The 21497-nt window shown below is 37.1% G+C and overlaps 1 long non-coding RNA gene across 1 annotated transcript; it reads left to right on the forward strand.

Moving 5' to 3' along the window:
* On the forward strand, positions 15301 to 20971 carry LOC109234970. Its single transcript, XR_002069280.1, has 3 exons — positions 15301 to 15594; positions 18654 to 18696; positions 20829 to 20971. It is a non-coding gene; the product is annotated as an uncharacterized LOC109234970 (long non-coding RNA).

Genomic DNA, 21497 nt, shown 5'->3' on the forward strand with positions numbered 1-21497 from the left:
TCCGGTTTGCTAGATGTGCAGGTAGAACAGCTCTTACAGGTACTGCAGGAAAGCAAGACTGCCATTGGCTGGACCATGACAGATATAAACGGTATCAGCCCAGCCTTCTGTATGCATAAGATTCTCTTGGAAGAAGGGAACAAACCTTCCAGAGAACATCAACGACGGCTGAACCCGAACATGAAAGAAGTAGTAAAGAAGGAAGTGATCAAATGGTTAGATGCGGGAATCATCTTCCACATCTCTGATAGCAATTGGGTCAGCCATGTCCAATGTGTGCCGAAAAAAGGGGGAATGACTGTTGTGCATAATGAGAACAATGAGTTGATCTCAACTCGTACAGTCACGGGATGGCAGATTTGCATGGACTACCAAAAATTGAACACAGCCACCCGGAAGGACCACTTCCCCTTGCCTTTCATTGACCAAATGTTGGACAGGCTGGCCGGGCGATCGCACTTCTGTTTCTTGGATGGATATTCGGGGTACAATCAGATATCAATAGCCCCCGAAGATAGAGAGAAAAAATCCTTCACTTGTCCGTATGACATCTTTGCCTTTCGGAGAATGCCTTTTGGGCTCTGCAATGCACCAGCGACATTTCAACGGTGCATGTTAGCCATCTTCACAGACATGGTGGAGGATATTATGGAGGTCTTTATGGATGGTTTCTCCATAGTGGGAGATTCATTCGAAGACTGTCTTCACAACTTAAGAAGAGTGCTCAAAAGATGTGTGGAGACAAATTTAGTGCTAAACTGGGAGAAGTGCCATTTTATGGTACAAGAAGGAAATAGTCCTAAGGGGCATCGATGCCCTCAGTAAAGAATTGAAGGTGTCGACCAATGGCTAAGGTTGACGTGCTGAGAAAGCTTACCACCGCCCACTTCAGGTCAATGCATGGTAAGAAGTTCCTTGGACCACGCCGGTCAGATAAACTAATTCATAATACATCCTTACTACCGGCGACTTCATAAAAAGATTTTCCTAAAATTGCTAACCCATTACTGCAAACTCCTTGAAAAGGATCAGCCCTTTTGTGTTTCTAATGATTGCAGTGTTGGCATTTGAGGAACTGAAGAAGAGGTTGGTGACTGCACCCATCTTTTGCACCCAACTGGGAGCAACCCATTTGAGCTCATGTGTTGATGCAAATGACCTATGCCATAAGAGCAGTCTTGCCAGGCGCATAAGGACTTAAACTAATTGCACCCGATCTTTTATACAGCAAGCAGAGACTTAAGGCGTGCAGCAACTCAATTACACTGTCGGAGAGAAGGAGATGTTGGCGGGAGTCTGTTTGCGTTCGAACAAGTTTGATCATATCTGGATTGAGCTCAAGGTAATTGTATACACTGACCATGCAACTGATTCGTTGGGTGCTGCTATTGTACCTCAAAATTCGTGACCGTAAGGACACAGAAAATCAAGTCGCTGATCATCTATTCACGACTTGAAGGAGCTGAAAAATCAGTCGAGGTCGAAGAGATTCTGGAAAAACCTTTCCAGCGCATGACAAGACTGCTCGCACAGACTAGTCTTGAGGAAGGCGTCGATGGTATGCAGGACTTTGGCAAATTTACCCGGCCTGCGGTATTGTCCCTTATGACCTTTCACTTCCTGTATCAAAATGCATACAACCACCCGGTTTTACTTCCGTGATTGTCTGCATGTATTATCTGGATGGCTAATCTATTTACGAATCATGTGTTGATAATATGATCCGGAGGTCTGGTCCCCGAGATAGAACAATCTTCTGTTTTTGCAAGTGTCACGCATCGGCATATGGAGGACATTTTGGAGGGGTCAGGACAGCTGCAGGAAAGTGCTTGAGGCCGGATTCTTTTGGCCAACAGTGTTTTAAAGATGTCGTACCTATGGTGAAGGGCTGCACATGAATGTCAGCGGACTGGGAACATTTCCCGTCGACATGGAGATGCCCATGAACCCGAATCCTCAAGAGTGGAAGTGTTTGATGTCTGTGGGATTGACTTCATGGGTTCCCTCCGTCAGCTCCTAATGGCAATAAGTACATACTTGTTGCTGTGGATTATGTATCCAATGGGTAGAAGCTTTGCAGCGTTGCCCACAATGATGCAAGAGTTGGTGGTGGGATTTTTGAAGAAGAACATATTCACCCGTTTTGGGACACCAAGAGTGATTATCAGTGATGGAGGCACCCACTTCTGTAATAGAGCCTTCGAGAAGTTGCTTGCAAAGTATGATGTACGCCACAAGGTGGCCACCCCTTATCACCCGCAGACTAGTGGGCAGGTTGAAGTGTCTAACAGAGAGATAAAGAGTGTACTAACCAAGACTGTGAACGCCACAAGAACTGATTGGGCGAAAAAGCTAGATGACGCACTCTGGGCCTATAGAACTGCTTTTAAAACACCAATTGGTATGTCACCATATAAGTTGGTGTTTGGAAAGGCCTGTCACTTGCCAGTGGAACTTGAACATAAAGTGTGGTGGGCATTGAAATAGCTGAACTTAGATATGGAGGCTGCAGGCACAACCAGAGTCACTGAGTTGCATGAGCTTGACGAGTTCAGATATCTTGCTTTTGAGAGCACAAAACTGTACAAGGAGAGAATGAAGAGGTTGCATGACCAGAACATCGTTGAGCAACATTTCAAACCTAGGGACATGGTATTGCTTTATAACTCAAGACTATGGTTGTTCCCGGGTAAGCTTAAGTCTAGATGGTCTGGTCCATTTCGAGTGGTAGAAGTTTTCCCTTCAGGAGCTGTAGAGATTGCCTCGGAGAAAGACTCTCACACATTTCGAGTCAATGGGCAGAGATTGAAGTTAAACATAGGCATGAAAGATCCAAGGGTAGTGTCTGAGACAAATCTGACAGAACCTCAGAGGTCGAGCGAGCCTTAAATGGGCTTATCTGCGTCGTGCCGCGACGTTAAATCAGGCGTTGCGTGGGAGGCAACCCACGAAGCTTGTTGTAAGTGTGTTCTTGTAACGTCCTATAAAAAATAAAAATAAAAATAAAAAAAACCGCCAGCACCGCGACCGCGGTGGAAGGCAAACATTCTGCCTTACATTTTTTATTCCACCGCGACCGCGGTGGACCGTGGTAAACCGCGGTGAGGCGTGAACAATCTGCCTCCAGTTTTTAAACCCACCGCGGCCGCGGTGGACCGCGGTCGACCGCGGGGGTACCAGGTGCAATGAGTTCAGCTAGAAAGAGACGAAACACCGAGCCCTCCACTAGTGGACCGGGAGGCTCCTCACGAGCTAGGAGCCAAGCCAGTGCACCTCAGTTCGATAACACTCGGTTTGTATCCAAATCAGCGGAGGATAGGTACAACCAAAAAGCAGCTAAGAAGTTACAACATGAGGTGCACATTGATAGAACGGCTTTGGCGGTGGAGTGCCCCAACATGTTTAATGAGCTGAGGCGGTGTCAGCTGGACATCTTCTTCGAGGTACCGGAGGAGGCTAATGTTCAGCTAGTACGGGAGTTTTATGCGAATTTGCCAGAACATGAGAATGGGGTTGTGACGGTGCGCAATACCCCGGTAAACGCATCCATTGACACCATCCCCAGGGTATACAGGCTGCCAGTGTTCAGGGGTGACGATGATCCTTATCATACTTTCAGCAGTACACGGGCCTTGTGGGCAACTCTTCTTGATACTATCTGTGTGCCGGACGGAGAACGCCTATGGATCACGCCCGAAATTACACTTAACTCCCACTGTCTGAATTGGGAGGCTAAGTGTTGGCTCACCATTGTCAACGGTCGATTGTTGCCATCCAGCAGCACGACAGATGTTAATCTACCACGGGCGTCGGCGATACACTGTTTCATGACCCATAGTGATTTTGATGTGGCCCGGCTCATCCATGAAGAGATGTTCATCCGATCCCTTGAGCTAATCAAGGGCCACTACTTCCCTTCGCTGATCACCCGGCTGTGCCGTATTGCTAGAGTCCCTGAAGACCTTCGGGTTGATGGGAGATTGCCACTGAAAGCCCCGTTCCGGGCAAAAGAAATTGGAATTGGATGAGCGCCGGTGGTGAATGTTGATGACTCTGATGAGGATTCAACTGATGATGCTTCTGAGATAGCTGCGGTTCTCCTTCGAGAGCTGATGTGGCAGGCCCATCACAGCCACGCCAGAGCACCCGTATGACAACTTTGGAACAGGAGATGGCTGGGTTGCGTACCTCAGTCAATGATTTGGGTACTCGTGTTGATGCGGTGGCTGAGAGGCAGGTGAAGTCGGAGAAGAAATTCTTGGGCTGGTTGAGAGCTCTGGGACGTGCTTGCAACGTGAACCCAGACAGCGTCTCCGATTAGGAGTGAGCCTCAGGGAAGTTCCTTAACCTCACTGTTCTTTAAATTTTTAAGCCATGGGGACATGTCTTCATTTTAAGTGTGGGGTGGGGATACTTCATTGTATATTTGTAATTGTAACAACTGATTGTTTGCTTTTGTGTGCTTGTTTTGTTTTGATTGTTTTGGTGTTTGAGTGATAGTTCACTAGGTAAGTTAGAATAGTAAGTGACTTGTCCCGATGACGGATCTCTTTCGGCGGGGTTTTTGAGGGACTAAGTCGAGAAAAAAAAATTGGAATATGGAGACTCTTCCTGATGATGGATCCTTTAGACAATTTTCTTGAGGGAAGTTAGTCTAGGGAAAAGACCAAAAAGATTTTTTATTTTATTTTTAGGTAGTGTAGTAAATCCCCCTTGGTTTTTCTTTGGGCCACGGTTCTTTTCCAAGGGTTTAGCTTGAACTGGGTGTAGGTAGTTTTTTTTTGTTTTTGTTTTTAGTTTTTAAATTAGGACTAATGGGCTACGAGTTAAAATCAAAGGAAAAAAAACCCTTAGCGTTTCTACACCTGCACACGATAGACACTAGAGTGTAACGCTTAGCTTCAAGGGTTGAATCTTGTTTAAGTGCCTTAAAATTACATGTTTGTATCTAACTTGAAAACTCAAAAGAGAATGTCTTGACAAACTGATCCGGAGTGAGTCATGTGCCATGTGTGTGTGAGTTTCACTGTATTCCATGCTTCACATTTGATGCCTAGAACTTGCCATGTGTGTTTGCAAAGCGAAATAGTAGTTTCATTCAGTTTTAGAAATGATATAGGCATTTCTTTGTTGAGCCAGACATATAAAGTAACCACCTGAATGCATTACATCTTAGTTAACCCCGTTGAGCCTATAAGCCTGTTTATTTGGCAACCACATTGCGAACCTTACCCAATTGTTTGAATAGCCTGCTATTTAAACCCTTTTACCTCCCACTAAGCACTAGAATGGTAGTGGAAATATGAAAAAGTAAAAGTGTGGGGTGGTGGTTTGGTTTTTTTGAGTGGAACCATTGAAATAGAGAAAAGGTACAGAATGTTGAAGCATAAAAGAAGAAGCACCACGAAAAAAAAAGTTATAAATAAAGATAGTGGTTGATGAGTGGTGGTTTGTTATAATTGCACCTACTGGATGGGGTTGTTGTGAATAAAAGAAGAAGTGGTGGAATGTTTGGTTGACAGAAATATGGTCTTAAATGTTAATGTAATTGTATTAAAAAAAAGTGCTTAGGGGGGCTAGTCACTATATCTAAATATATCCTACCTGTCCCTTAGCCTACATTACAGCCAAGTAAAGTCCTATTGATCTTAGACTGAGTGGGGCTCGATTAGTAGAGTACTACACTACGGGCAAGCCTATGGTGCATCTTTGTGGCATGTGAATGTTCTTTCTGAGAGTGAGCGAATTTTGTCTATCTTAGTTCCTACTTGTTCTAATTATCATTATATGTGGAACTACTCTCCTGTGTGAAGTGAGGGCATGTGATTCACAAAGGAAAGATAAGTCTTGACTCTTGTATAGAGTAGTTTGAGTAAGTGCAAGTGTGGCATGGTACAAAAGGTTTGACTCTTGAGGTAAAGGTTGTTCAACTCTAGGTGCAACTTTTGTAAAATGTTCATGGTGTTAGTCGTTAAGGGAAAAGCTTAGGGAAGGAATTTTGATGGAGTGTGGTGGATTGCTCAGGGACTAGCAATAATTTAAGTGTGGGGTGTTGATAGTAGACTATATAGTTGATATTTACACCTTAATATAATCATACTTTGTTGTTGTTTTATAGATAAATTACCAACAAAATGCTCTAAATAGTGCTCTTTTGTTTCGCAGGGAATATTATATGAGAGGAAGCAACATGGAGTGTGTTGGAGGCGATAATGTGAAGAAAACGCCCACTCGAGAAGTACCCGAGCACAAAGAAGCAGAAATGGTCTGGTCAAGAAGGCCACCGCGACCGCGGTGAACCGCGGCAGATTAAGAAGGCGCGGCAGAAAGGTTGGCTTTCACCGCGGTCGACCGCGGTTGGCCGCGACCGCGGTGAACTGTTCACGCAGCTGGAAACTTGAGGACCAAAGTGTAATTTCGGGGAAACTTTTGTAAAACCCTTATAAGCTTTAGAAACTCGCCCAAGATTGTTATAAGCTTGTTTTTAGACTACTTTTGGAGGCAAGAACAAGTGTGAGAGATCACCGAAAACATTATAGTTTCTTTATCTCTTTTATTTTCTTGCAATTTTACATTATGAACACTTTAGTAGTCTTCTCTTACTTTGTTATGAGTAGCTAAATCCTTTGTCTAGGGTTTTGATGGAACCTATTGAAGGATGAACTTCTTGATTATGTTAATAAAGATTGCTAGTTTAATCTCTATTTGTTCAACTACGTGTTTACTGTAGTTAATTGACAGGATCCTCAATTAGCTGTGCCTATTTAGTGTGCATAACTCGGGAGAGAGTGCATATTTAGGTAGTTGTTGAACAACATCACTCCCAAGGTATACGAGGGATCTATAACAGCGGGTTTAAAGGCGAGATTAGGGATAACGAAGCCTTGGGTGCAATCTAAAGTGAGCTGTAATAAACGAAGCCAGCTAGCGTATCTCGGGAGAGTGCGTCTAGTAAATTATTGTGATTACTCGGGAGAGATTTACGGTAAAAAAGAGTGCTCATGATTGATAGAGATGTTTTGGTGTATCTATATGAAACATAACCGGAAGGGATTCCATCAATAGGGGAAATCATAGCCTTAGAACCTTCTCATAATTGTTTACAAACCAAGCATAAGTTAGTTTTCAGCTGTCTATTTAATTTTAGTCTTAGTTATTAGTAATACCATCAACTGTGATTTACAATGTTTGGGGAAGTTGATTCCATAGAATTGAGTAAGTCCGACGAAGGTAATTGATAGGTTAACTCCCTGTGGGTTCGACTCTGCGCATAAATACTTAGACTATATTTGCAACGTCTGCATGTCTTTTTATAAGGCATAGTTGGGAGTGATCAGGTAGAACCTAGGTTTTTCAAAAATCGGGGATTTGGACCTTGATTTGAGGTCCGATTTCAAAATAAATTATGTATTTGAGTTCGTGGGGGAATGGGTGATCGGATTTTGGTTCGAACCTCGGGTTTTGACCGTGTGGGCCCGAGGGCGATTTTTGACTTTTTGGGTAAAACTTTGGAAAATTCATTTTTATGCATTCGAATTGATTCATTTAGCGTTTATTAATATAATTAAGTAACTTGTGACTATATACGGACGAATTGGTGGTGGAATCGAGGGGTAAAACTATAGTTGAAGCGTGAATTGTGTTGGTGGCATCGAGGTAAGTGTTTGGTCTAACCTTAGCTTAAGGGATTAGGAGTTGACTCCTATTTGTTAAGTGTTGATTATTGAGTACAACGTATAGGCATGGTGACGAGTATTTATACGTTGGTGTCTAGCATGCCCGTGAATCTTTATATTGTGATTTTCATGACTTCGTTGTATCTTTCATGCCTTGGTGATGATTTCTATATGTTGTGTAAAGTTTGTGGAAGGAATTGTGACTTATGAACGTTGAGGAGTGTTGGCTCAAGTTATGTAACGAATTGTGAAAGTGTAAGTGATAATTAAATCTCTAGAGCATTGGCTTGAGTTATGAAGTGAATTGTGAAGTAAAAGTGAGAAAGAAAGGAAGTTATCATGTTGACACCCTTGCTGGGCTATTGTTGATTTATTTGTTATCTCCCTTGCCGGGATGTTGATATTATTAATGTTGTTCCCTTGTCGAGATTTATTTGTTGAAATGTTGTTCCCTTGCCGGGATCTTTATTGCAATTTCATTTATTCCCTTGCCGTATTGTTTGTGATTGTTGTTTGGGTGAGGAAGAGTGTTAAAGCAAGAAGGGTGATGCTGTGCATTGTTTGTTTTATGAGGAAAGAGTATAAAGCACGAAGGGTGATGCCGTGTATTATTGTGAGGAAAGAGTGTAAAGCACGAAGGGTGATGCCGTGCCGCACGATGTACCATTCCGTGCCGATTTTATTGATTATATGGTGAGGAAAGAGAGTTAAAGCACGAAGGGTGATGCCATGCACACTTTTATTATATGATTGTTTTGGTGAGGACGAGAGTAAAAGAACGAAGGGTGATGCTGTGCATTTATTTAATTCTGATTCTTGTTGATATCTGAGTTATGTTATTTCTTTCGTTTATTTGATGCCTTTCTATTCGGAATTGCTATCTCCCCCACAACATGCTCCCCTCCCATTTTCGACTGGTTATTTCTGTGTCTCTTTTCCGCTGTGTATATATATTTGAACTGCACAGGTTTATGTGGTCGTCTGGTCTAGCCTCGTCTCTACCTCGCCGAGGTTAGGCTAGACACTTACCAGCACATGGGGTCGGTTGTGCTGATGCTACACTCTGCACTCTTTTGTGCAGATCCCAGTACTGTTGACTTCGGACCGTAGGTTGGAGGCTATTTTCAGTTCACGCGGAGATCCAAGGTAGACCTGCAGGCGTCCGCAGGCCCTGGCGTTTCCTCTATCCTTATTTCCTGTTTCATTTTCCTTATATTCAGAAACAGTGTATTGACATTTTCTTCAGACTTTGTATGTAGTAAATCTTAGATCGTCTGTGATACTGTGACACCAGGTCTGGGTAGTCGAGGTTCAAACAGTTGTATTAGATATTCATGTGCAGATAGCTTATGGCTTCTTTCTTCCGCTTATGTTAAATTCCGCTGTTTAAATGTTATTATTATTATTAAAATTGCTAAGGAATATAAAATGAGTAAAAAGGGTAAATTGTGAAATTTATTGGCTTGCCTAGCTCGTACTAGTAGGCGCCATCACGACTCCCGAAGCTGAGAATCCGGTTCGTGACATGAGCAGAGCAATAAATTAAAATATTTGTTTTTTTTTGGTCGTTTCTCAGTGATCAGAAGCTCTTCTATTCCAAATGTAAGATCCTCAGATATAGCTATATTTACGGAATAGTATTTGGATTAATTAGGGAAATAAATTGACAATGACCATAAGCTCTTCTATTCCCCTCGAAGGGGTTGTTTCATTGTTGGTGCTAAAAAAGCTAAATGAGCCTGCATATTAGGTGGATATATGTAGAATTTGAAGAGCCCACTTCTGCCACCACATCACTTTTTATTCTTCAAAGATTACCCCACAAATACTCTCTCCGTTTCATATTAGATGAGATAGTTTGACTCGGTACGAAGTTTAAGTAAAAAGAAGAAGATTTTGGAAACGTGTGGCCTTAAAAGTAAGGGGTAAAAGGTTTGTGGGGCCATGTTATTTGTGTGGCTATAAAAAGTTATTATCTACTTTGTTCTTAATTTTAATCAAAATAGAATATTAAGACAAAAAATGCTTACTTTCTTTTAAACATTAATCTAACAGGAAAAACTATTTACACACTTTAAATATTAAATAATTAGTGTGATTTTTTTGTTAATATACTGGATGTGAGATGATAAATTAAAGTGAGGCTCACATAGTCATTGATAGTGTACTAATGTGCATAGGAACGTATATTGTAAAATGATGTACAGTAACAAATTAAATTTAAGTGGAGCTCATAGATCACTGATAGAACGTGTAGATGAATGGCAAATATAAGGGGTCCCACTATTTCAGCAACTCCTCACACGTGTTCCTGGTAAGTGGTGTGCTTATTTTGTCCAGTAAAGTAGATAAGGACGAGTATTAGGACATAAACTGAGATGTTTGGGCTTTTTTGTCAATTTATATTGACCGGAAGCTCCTGGCTCTCGAGTAGGGGTGTCAATGGATATTTAAAAACCGACTAAACCGATCGAACCGTACCGAACCGAACCGATTTTTAGGTTTCTTTTAGTAAAACCGTAGGTTTTTATATAAATCTATAACCGTACCGATAACTAGGGTAGGTTTTTTATTTTATGAAAATAAACCGAATAAATACCGAACCGTACCGAATAAATTTACAATGTGAAGAATATATTTATATGTTAAGTTTAAAAATAATAAAGCATTAAAAATTTTCTTGGGCCTTGGAATTATGAAATAGTTACAAGCCAACAAGTAACTAAACTCAAAATACTAATTGTCAAACCTATTATGCTACTTTTATTGAAACTAAATTATTTTCACCATATTCACTAGCAAGACACAAGGTATTGTAGCGATTAGGAGTAGCAACCTACAATTTGAATATATTTCCTTTCGTATGAACAAGATTTATCTTTTTGAAATGTTTAATCTTCTATAGACTTTATTCTTGAATCTCAACTTGGTTAACTTCTTTCCACTCGTGTGATTTATATTTTCTTTGTATTTTCTTAGTTTCGTTTACACTGTTGTAAAATATTTGATGAGTCTATACTCTAGCCATGTTTCATATTTTCTTAATTCATTACCTTTTAAACTGTAAAAATATTTAGAGTGTTTTGCTAAATCATATAAATTACGTATGTTATTGCAATCTATTCTACTAGTGACTTATACATGATATTTATAAAAATTATCGAAAATTTATCGAACCGTACCGATACCGAAGAGAAACCGACATGATTGGGACGGTTTCGAAAAGTCTAATTTTGGTTATACATAATAGAATAACCGAAAAATTGGTATGGTACAAAATTTATAAAATAACCGTCCGAACCGAACCATTGACAGCCCTACTCTAGAGTAGGTGGAAACAAGAGTCTCGTTGAGCTACTAGAAGATGCAAAGGGTAATCGATTGGCAAGATCTTCTACAAGCTTTAAAAAAGTCAAGGTTAACATCAATACATAATTGTTCTCCTATATTTTAGAAAGCAAAAACCAATCAGAGAGGGGAATTGATTAGATTGTTATCGACTTGTACCCAGAATAAAGTTCATTGCAATAATGCCTTTTCAAGAATTACTAAAAGAAAGAGCAATGGAGAGCCAACCAGAAATAAAACATCTATCAGGTCAAACCACTTAAGAATTAGAATATCAAAGTAGTTTTCATCACAACACCGTAGAAGTTCTCATCAAATGTGTAGATATATGACTAAAAGAGAATAGCGGAATCGGAGAATATGAATATCAGAGCCATAATTAAGGTGCTTGATTCAGCAGAAATAAAGTAGATGTGCTGAGGAAAGCAAGTGATGGATACAGTGACTTACGGTGGTCACTTTCCTTGTAAGCCTTTATTTATCACCTAGAGTCTCCCACTCTAAGACTCCGAACTTCTTCATTATCTTTTGTTAATAATGGATCAGATCAAAATTGCCTGCTAAACTTCTCTCAGCACTTGCGAAGTTCAACTTTTTTAAAGTTAGAACAAATTTTTCCTCGCGAGCTTGGAGTTTCAAATTCTAAAAGAGGTTATTTATTATGATACACAAATCAAGTGAATAGAATGAAGTTTATGAATATTCAAAAGATGGATATACCAGTGAAGTTTTATGGTTTAAAAGTTCATTTTATGATGGTATTAAACCTTTGAATTTACTTTTTTTTTCTTCTTAAGAATGGTTTTGGAATAGAAGTGGTTCATTAGTATTTTTAGACAAAATGATATAATACTTCCAGTTCAGCACATGTTTTACTAAAGCACATCTTTTTCTTGAAGCTATATATATATTAAGATACAAATAGTAGAAACTTCGTGGAAAAACTTAACATGCTAATTCTAAAGTTATAAATTCTATTTTGCACTTTTTGTTTCGCTAATTATTATTGTTGATCGCTTAGGTGCACTGTTAATTAATGGAGACCTTGTGATGCTTGTAGGAGTAGTACCGGAGAAATACTTCGAGAGCAACAGCTGAAAGAGTGGTAAAGTTCTTGTCAGTTGGATTATTTTCTCTGGGAAGAACTAATTGGTTCATTTAAAAAAATTTAAGGGTTGTGCAATCTTTGTCATGATTGGAACTGATAACTTATAATCTTCTGATGCAGTAATTAGACTTTGTTGGTTGATTAATACAGTCGATATCACTTGGTGAGGATTAATTGTCATTTATTTCCATTATGTGATTTGTTTGGACTCTAGCACTTTTAAATTTTATCAATTTTTCTTCCTCTGTATTTTTGAATTTTTGTGATTTGATCTTATTCAGACTGAATGATATAATAAGTTCCAACTGTACCGCATCGCAAAATAGATGGATTGCTTGCGCACTTTCTTGACTTATATAGCGATCTAACCTTTTTTGCGCTATCATTTGCTTTTATGGATCTAAAAGGCATATATCATATAAGATCAACTCCGTTCACCTCGATTACTGAGTTCTTTGCAGGTTTTATCATAAGAAGTATGAGAATTATATTGAGATAATCAACTACATCTCATCACTTATCTAATCAACCTCGACTGCTGAGTTCTTTCTAAGTTTTATCTTTAAAAAATTATATCAGAATTATACTGAGAGAATGAATTTTATCTTATCACTTATCTATCCTCTACCCTAAAAATCCTATACACCTCCGTCCTATAGAATTTCTTCAGTTCCATACATCCTCTCGTCTAACTGTACTTTCTAGCCTTGATTTTCTTCTCAGTTGGTCTTACAAGTGGTCAAAGATTTTCTTCACGTGAAGTATTTTCTTCTAGCCTTAATTTTTTTGTTAGTAGAGTCTTATAGTGTTTAGTAATTCTCATTTAATTCTTTTGTAGCTTCACTCTAACAAACACACGCATGCCCAATTCGTCATTGCCAAGTAGGAGCTCCTTTGTTGAATTTTGAGATATTCAGCAAGCATGTAAGGCACATATATGTTAATTGAAAAATACACCTATATTTGCGATGAGACATGACGAAAACTTGAAATGAAATATATTAGTTTTTGAATTTTTATGCAATAAATGAAGATAGACCACGTAATACTGGGAGAACAGCAAAATACATCAAGTTAACAATTTATGTGCTCTTTTAATGTTTTGCAGGAAAATGCCGGGGGGAGATGCCAACAACTCATGCTGATTCTGGAGTTTGTCTTTTTGCAACTTATTTGACTGTAAAATCTTTTTTTATTTTAGCTTTTCTGAATTATTTGTATGTATGGCTTTTTAAAGTAACACTAAGTTTATTCTGTTTTTGCAACTCTTCTATTTTTCTTCTTTATATTGTTTGTATGTATGGTTTTCAACGTGAGACTGAAGCAGTTCATCAAATGTTGTCTCTGAAACAGTTCATCAAATGTTGGGCCCGTGCCAGCATTCACCACCTAGTTTTCTATACTATAGAAGAGAAAGAGTTTCGACATGTCTGTTTCATGTCATTTTTAAAAAGCTCGAGGATATATTAGTCATTTCGCGTCAATGCTTACAATATCTAGAACTCAAACTCTCTCAGTCAACATACGGAGTATTAGGTTTTCTTTAATTCAGATTTTGAGAGCGATCCTTGGTCAAAGTAATATGGCTTTTAAGCCAATATAAAAAAAGTTAGTTTATCCAACTTCTTGGTTTTGGCTTTTTTTAAGCAGATTTTAACTTTTTTCAAGCTATTTTTTTGGTTGCCAAACACATCCATCAGTTAAAAGGGGCTTAAAAGCTGGTCAAAGCTTGAAAAAAGTTAAAATCTGCTTAAAAAAAGCCAAAACCAAGAAGTTGGATAAACTAACTTTTTTTATATTGGCTTAAAAGCCATATTACTTTGACCAAGGATTTTATTTTCTTATCCATTATAAGTTTTCGTAATACCCAAATTACCCTCAGTAAATAAAAATCTAAAATTTCCTATTTCTCTATCTTTTTTTCACTTTAGAACAGAGCAGTCCACCTTCTTTCCTTTTCCTCTTCCTCTCCGTTTCATCTTCATTTTTCTGCATTTTTGATAAGTACTGTTCATGCCAAAATCCACTCTAAATCTCAAAGTTAACTCAAAAAACAAAGAGAAAGTTTTGGAAAAGAAAGAGCAAGATCTATAAATTTTAAAAGAGATATGCAAAAAGAAAAAAAAAACAGAACATAGCAAATCCTTTGAACTTGACAACAATGTTGTCACTAGTTGCTGCTAGATTCTCTAAAGAATTTGAGTTTTTAGGTTTTGAGGTTGGCCACCAATCAAGCCTAAAACTAAACAAAAATAATCAATTAAATTAAAATATAAATTATTTTTTATTTGAATTAACTCATAATTAAGGTTATTTCTGTCTTTTAACAAAAAAAAAGTACTTGCTAGCACTTATTTACCAAACACTTCAACAACTTTTTTCAAGTTTCAGCATTTTTATCCAAATATGTAACTACTTATTTATAAAATAAGTTCCAACACTTATAAAGTGCTTTTAAGCACTTAACTTAAAATTTACTTTTTTTAAGCCAACCCAAACGGGCTCTACATCTAGTTGCAGGTAGGCTTTCAATCAATTTTGAACGTATCTTTTTTCTACTTTTTCCTTCGTTCTTTTTCCGTTTTGGGTTTCTTCTAGGTTCTCTTCATCATTGTTAGTTTTCATTCTGAAGTTCAGCGATTGTTGTAGGTTCTTTTCCCATGTTTTGTCTCTGATTTTCCCCAGATCCTTCTTCTCTTTCTTTTAATTTCTGCCCTATCTTCTTTTGGGTTCTCTATATGATTTTTAACTTTGCAATCTTATCGCAAGTGTGTGTTAAATCGAGTGGTAAAACTGTGTTTTTAAACTCTAAGCATGCTGAGTATTGTACTTCCGTGGTTTTCTGTGTTCTATCAGTACTTCTTTTATTTTGCAATTTCAGGGCTGATGTATGCTAAATCGAAGGCTCCTGTAGGTGCTAAATCGGAGGCTGATACTCAACAAGTCTTAATTTAGGATTTTTTTATTTATGGAATTGTTTGCAACTCAAATTTTATCATTAGATGCACTGTAATATGATAGAATTCCAAATCATCACTTGCAACCACGTGATTCTACTCTGTTTAACTTAATTTGTATACCAAGTTGGCCATGTGGCCTAGACTTTGCAAAGTATGCAGCTCCAAGTATTTTCTTACGTATTGTAGTTGGACATGCAGATATGGTGAATCCATTTTAGATGCAGATGTGAGCTCCCTAAGAATTGTTAGGAAGAATGGAAAGGCTGCATTAAACACAACTGCCAAGTATTTGCTTACATACTGTAAATGCACTAAAGGAGCAAGATCCAGATACAATATCCATAAAGATAAAAAGCATATAACAGCACTTCATATGACTATTGGTCAAGATACTTCTTTGGTCGAGGAGGAAATACTGAATAGTGACAACTCAATATTGATTGAGCGCGACACGAAGGGCAACACAGTCTTGCATATAGCCACATGAAAATGTCGTCCACAGGTATCAGTTTATTAAAAAGCTTCTTAAGCTTATGGCATGATTCTTGCTATTCCGAATACATCAAAGATCTACATTTATTTCCGGATGACAAAGTTAAATCTCATATTTCTATAGCACTTATGTTCCTGAACTGTGCATTATTTTTATTCGTAAAGATTGAGTCCTTGAGCTGCCAATATTATCCTCCATTTCATATATCAATCCTCTCGAGTGTCTATGTATGTATTTCTATTCACCTACATTGGCACACGCATCTTCCCTTTTTTATGAGCAGCTGTGCTTTTTGCAGATCTACTTTTTTTTAACATTTTCCCGAATATTTTGATGTGTTGTATTGATTTTTATGATTAATTCAATTAATTGAGCCCTCCATTATTTTGATTGTTCGTTATACTTGCTCCTTTAGATATTTTGGGAACTGTTGAACTTAGGTTCTATTAAATTCAGATCCATAGGGATTTTAGTAATTCTGTAGATTTAATGTCATAGGATTTTGAACATATTTTCCCAATTTGCAGAATAGAGTCAAATAGGTTAATTCCTAATGCCACTATATACTCTGTTGATGAGTTGAAAAGTTATGACAACTCTTTACATGAAAATGTTAAACAGAACCAGCAAGAAGGCCAACCTAATTTAGCTTATCATTTGAACCATATGGAACTCCACTAAAAAATAGTTTAGCAATCTGGTAGAAATTCATAACAAAGAATTAGAATCTGTTAAGTAAGGCCCTATACAGCTGAGCTGTTAATCATTGCACAGGCAGCAAGTTGATGGCTACTTGATGGAGCTTTGTTTGCTTGTGCTCGCGCTAGGAGAACCTCTTTTTATCAGATTGCATCATTCAATATAATTCTCGTGAGCCTTTTGTCAGCATGTTGATGGAATTGCATATAATAAAAGTTGCACATCAGGTAGGCAACTCTACGAGCTAGCTGCCGGCTATTATGTACATATCTGGATCAAAATATACATTGTTTACATCCATGGGCAGTAAATAACCCGGACAATATCTGTAGTATTTACATCATATCCGGCATAGCTATAAATTAGCTAACATTGTTGACATAGCTATTTACATATTAGGCAACAGTGCTGCATGAAACTGTGGTGTTTAGTTTTCTTGGCCTTCTTCCGAGCATGTATTGACAATAAAGGCCTGTAAACAAAGAAGCAAGTCAATATTATCTGCCTTAGTGAACTTGTCTGAGGTTGTAGAAAAGATGAGACATTCAAATGCATAAAGATGAAGTGCTTTCATAATCTCAACAGATTCAACTCGGAAAAGAAATGCAAAGTGTGCTATCACAATCTTTTCTAAGTATGCATCTCAAGTATGTAATATCAATACTTTAAGCAATTATCATCGTATTAAGAGTGCTTGAGTAAGCACTCTGAGATTCAGCAAGCTAGAAAATTAAGTCTGTCATAAATTTTTAATAGCTCACATGATATATAATGAGAACTATCCAAAGATACTTAATAACCACAAATGCATTTAGTAATAAATTTAAAAATCAAACTACTTTCCCATAGTCAGCTAATTAAAAAAATAACCTGATTCTGTAAGCAGTCGCAAAGCTTTTTTTTTTTTTTTGGGTGGGGGCTGCAGAGGAGAAGAGCTACACAGAGTAAATAGCAGAGAGATTGATTTTACAAACCATTAATTGGTCTAATCAAGCCACAAACCTTCAATCTCAAAAGACCTCCAGAAACATAAGATCAAAAGCTTTTGCACTGTCCCAAGTTCTCATTCTTAGAGCTAACAAATACTCACAATTGTAAATATTTGACATGGGTATGAAGAAAGAAAGAAAACGAGAAAGAGCTTTTTCGTGCAAGTTCAACAGCTCTATGCGTATTGATTGGGCGGTGAATTTACAAAGATATAGCAAAAAAAAAAAAAAAATTGGAGTGCACAAAATAACGTACATATCATACCCTTTTGAATTTCTATTTGCAACAGTTATTTCAAGGGACATTGTTATTTATAATTTTAATACTTAGTATCTTTTGTAAGCTTGCTTGTAATCAGTACCAGACTACACAATCTATACATCGAAAGAAATAAAGATGAATAAATTTTCCGGGCAATAATTTTGCTGGGATGTAGATTTTGATTTGTAACTAGTTGAATGTACACCCAAAGGTCTCAAGAGACTATATTGAAGTTTGCTACGGGGGATTGATGTGATTCTTAAGCTTGAGATGTTGACTTTTTTCTCAGGAAAGCTTCTGAATTTGTCAATGCAGGAAATAAGACTTTGTAGGTATTGCTTTAATCTTTATGCTTCAAAGACTTTGAATAAAAATTTCATGCTCGCTTAGGAAACCATCACTATACTGAATCAGACTAAGGTAGTTATCTTGGATGGAGATTAAGACTGCCTTAATTAGAATTGGTAATTTTGTGAAATTTATGCCGCTTGAAGAGCTTTATGAGCATAGTGAGCTCTCCTTATGGTCAAAAGAACCAACACAAAGTGGCTGAGGACTGCAAATTAATATTTTCATGTTGTGCTTGGATGAATCAGGGATAAATTGAGGGGGGAAGAAGCAAAGACTTCTATTGTGTCTTTATTTATTTTCATTCCTAATATTAATGTTAGTCAAAATTTCATATAAACATGATTTGTTGTGCGGAGAGATTAAATTGTTTTGGTCGTGGATTTACGTATATTCAATCTTCAAGAGTTGCTTAATTTGTGCATTAGAAAAATGCCCGTAGAGAAATTATGATGTGCATTAGGAAAATATCCATGGAGAATTATGATGTTCTCATATCAAATGCTTCTCCATCTATTTTTGACTTAAGGATTATTTATGGTCTGTACATGTTAGAGGCAGATTCCTCATAAATTTACGATACACGTACATGTTCCATCGTGGAAAGTTGATAAGGATCTTTTTGTTTATTGTACTTTTTCTCGTAGCAGTTTTGGAGTTCATAACGAGTTACAACTTTCTGTTTCTTTAGTAGAAAGCTATCATTTTTCTGCTAATAGACGATCTTTTGGTTACTACTAAAATCTTGATTGTGTGATATTTACCTACAGATGTGACTGGCAACGACGGGAAGAGCTTGGTGTATTCAGCCTGGTGAGCGCTATCATCTTATTCATGTGTATATGATCGTTTTCGATAATCAATCGTTAAGAATTTCGAGGACTCCTTTGCTATCGAATTTTTCAATTAACAGTTTAAAACTTGGTCGCATTTCTGAGCTCCTTTAACCAGAGTTTGTATATGTATATGAAGTTAGCAATTTTTATTCGGTATTGCAGTTTACTAATTTCTGTTTTAAGTTTATATCATTTATTAATTATAGAAGGTCATTTTTTGTTTGTCGCTGTCAACATAGTTTTTCCTTATTATTTTGTTGGTAGGTTCAAAAGGCTACTCGGTATCCGAAATCCATTGGTACTTTATATGAATATAAAAATTGACTGTCCTGGATATAAAAAATTTGGTTGTTATTAGATCATATATTCATATTAAAGTCTAAGCATTGGATTCTTTTATTTTCCTTGCCTTTTCGCTCTTTAATAAGACATTATTAGAAGAGATATTAATAATGCTAAAAAAGTCTTTTGCATGCATTTTATAGTAAAAGAATTCTATGCATTTTGTAGTAATTATAGTTGTTGCATGTACTGTTTAGTGTTTCCTTTAAGTTCCTTCTAGCAGATGAAATGTTCAAAAGGACTTTTTTTTTACAGTTAAATAATCCATCACAATGCAATCGTATTTGTGAATCTGATACAATAAAAAATGATGTAGTTTCTCATAGAGCCCCATTTTTCAAGGTATTTATCAACGCATTTCAACAATGATTAAAAAATAAGCATTTTACCTATTAAGTTATTCAACTATTTTAAGTCAAGTTTCTAGACCATGCATAAATCAGGATAATATTCAAGTTAACTTGGTCCATGTATGAGACCAAATGGGACACCTGAAGGACATTATAATGCTTAAGAGGCATTATGCCAAATGAAGAAATAGCTGTAGAGATTATTAAGGAGCAGGCGTGCTCTTTCCAGTGGATATGTTCCACTTACGCTTGGTTGTCTCTCAAATTTTTTCTCATTGCTTCGGTTGGACTCACTAATTCATTCAAAGATTAGAAGGGCATCTCTTAGACGAGAGGCGGATCTAGGATTTAATATTTATGGGTTCCTGTAACGACTTCGAGTAAATTTTCAATAGTAACTGAGTTCACATTTAAACATTTGTAGATATTTAATAAATTTTTAAAACACATTTACACTGTTCGGACAAAAGCTACTGGGTTCACGGGAACCCGTAGATGACAGGCTAGATCCACCCCCGTCTTAGAGTTTACTTCTTAGAATGATCTGAGACAATATATGTAAAATTGCTTATTACCTTATAAAATATATTTAAAATTGTTTAGCCTATCAAAAAGACCTAAAAGCCTTGGAAGGAAAACATTACTTTTTGTTGTTCAAAAAGAAGGTCTAGGAAGGAAAACTCAAAACAAAGAATTTATAACATAACTTCTTGTTCTTTGCAATATTTGCTGCTTTGGCTGCTTTGAAATTAATTTGCGAGGTCCATGGTTCTTTGGTTAATTTAACGCATCGAGTTATTCAACAGGTACTTAAATTTCTTTTATATAAATCCCTCCCTGAAACTCTTTTATCTTGTATAGCGTATCACAATACTGAGCTGGAAAAGTTTCTCTTTAGAAAGGTTAAAAACTTCTTTAGCTCTCAACTACTTCAGCTTACTATCTTGATCAAACTTTTTTATGGATTATACATGACAAATATGATAAGCTACCAATAGGAAAAGCAATAAAGAAGCACATCAACATGTACTTGCTAAGAGAAAAAAAGAAGAAAAGAGAAAGTACGATATCTTGCACCAGAAAAATTTTGTGGCCAAACCAAGGAGAAGCTCATTAAGTAAAGCAAGTTTATGAGTCATAGCATGTTCTTTAAGAGATTTTATGGGTTACAATTGGCTATCTTCATATAACATTACCATAAAGAGTTAGTAGCAAAATATCGACACTATATGTAATTTACTGTGAATTATTCATAATGCAATTAAACTTTAAACGTGTCATTCTGCAGCAGTTGCTCTTATTTTTGAAGTTTCTTGTGGCATTTACTGATGTTGAAGATATTTTATTATTGAAGATAGTTTTGCTATTGTTTTATGATGTGGTTGGAGGCACTTTTTGTTGCTATTTCTGTATGCAGTTGAAGACACTTCTTCTGCTGCTTCTTTGATGTTATTGGAGCCACTTGTTATTTCTGGATGCGATGGAAGCCATGTTTACTGCTGCTTTTTGGATAATTGAAGAAAATTTTGCAGCTATTTTCTGGATGGTGTTGAAGTCACTTTTTTCTTAGGTTAGTTCACCTGTTTATTATCTTTCTATGGTGCTCTCAAGTTCTTCTCATATTATTCTAATAACTCATTCTTCGTGGTTTAATTACCACGTCAATGCGTGGTATTTCTTTGCTTGAGCATTTTTAACTGTCTTCCGATCTTGATCTTGGAGTTATGGTACCATCATTTTAGAGGCAAACATTACTTATAAAAACTGGAGTTTTTCAAGTATGCTAAATTTTAATTTACCGAGTTTTTGAAATCAGGGGACGACATAAAATTGTGATTTTGATAAATAAGCAAGGCTGGATTAGTGTACTGAGTTGGCCAAAGTTATTGTTTCTGTCTCACTACTTACTAATGGTTGCTACCGTTTTTGAAGTCAAAGTGGAAAGAAAAAAAGATTAGAAGGAAGATTATAAAAGGTAACTTTCTATGTTTTAGAATTCTGAATGAAAATTAATAAAGAAAACTTTAGTTCCTTTGACAATTAGTGATGAATTTAATGATTGGGAGAAGAAAATTAAGAAGGAAAA

The sequence above is a fragment of the Nicotiana attenuata genome, chromosome 11 (assembly GCF_001879085.1).
Source record: "Nicotiana attenuata strain UT chromosome 11, NIATTr2, whole genome shotgun sequence".
Taxonomy (NCBI): Eukaryota; Viridiplantae; Streptophyta; class Magnoliopsida; order Solanales; family Solanaceae; genus Nicotiana; species Nicotiana attenuata.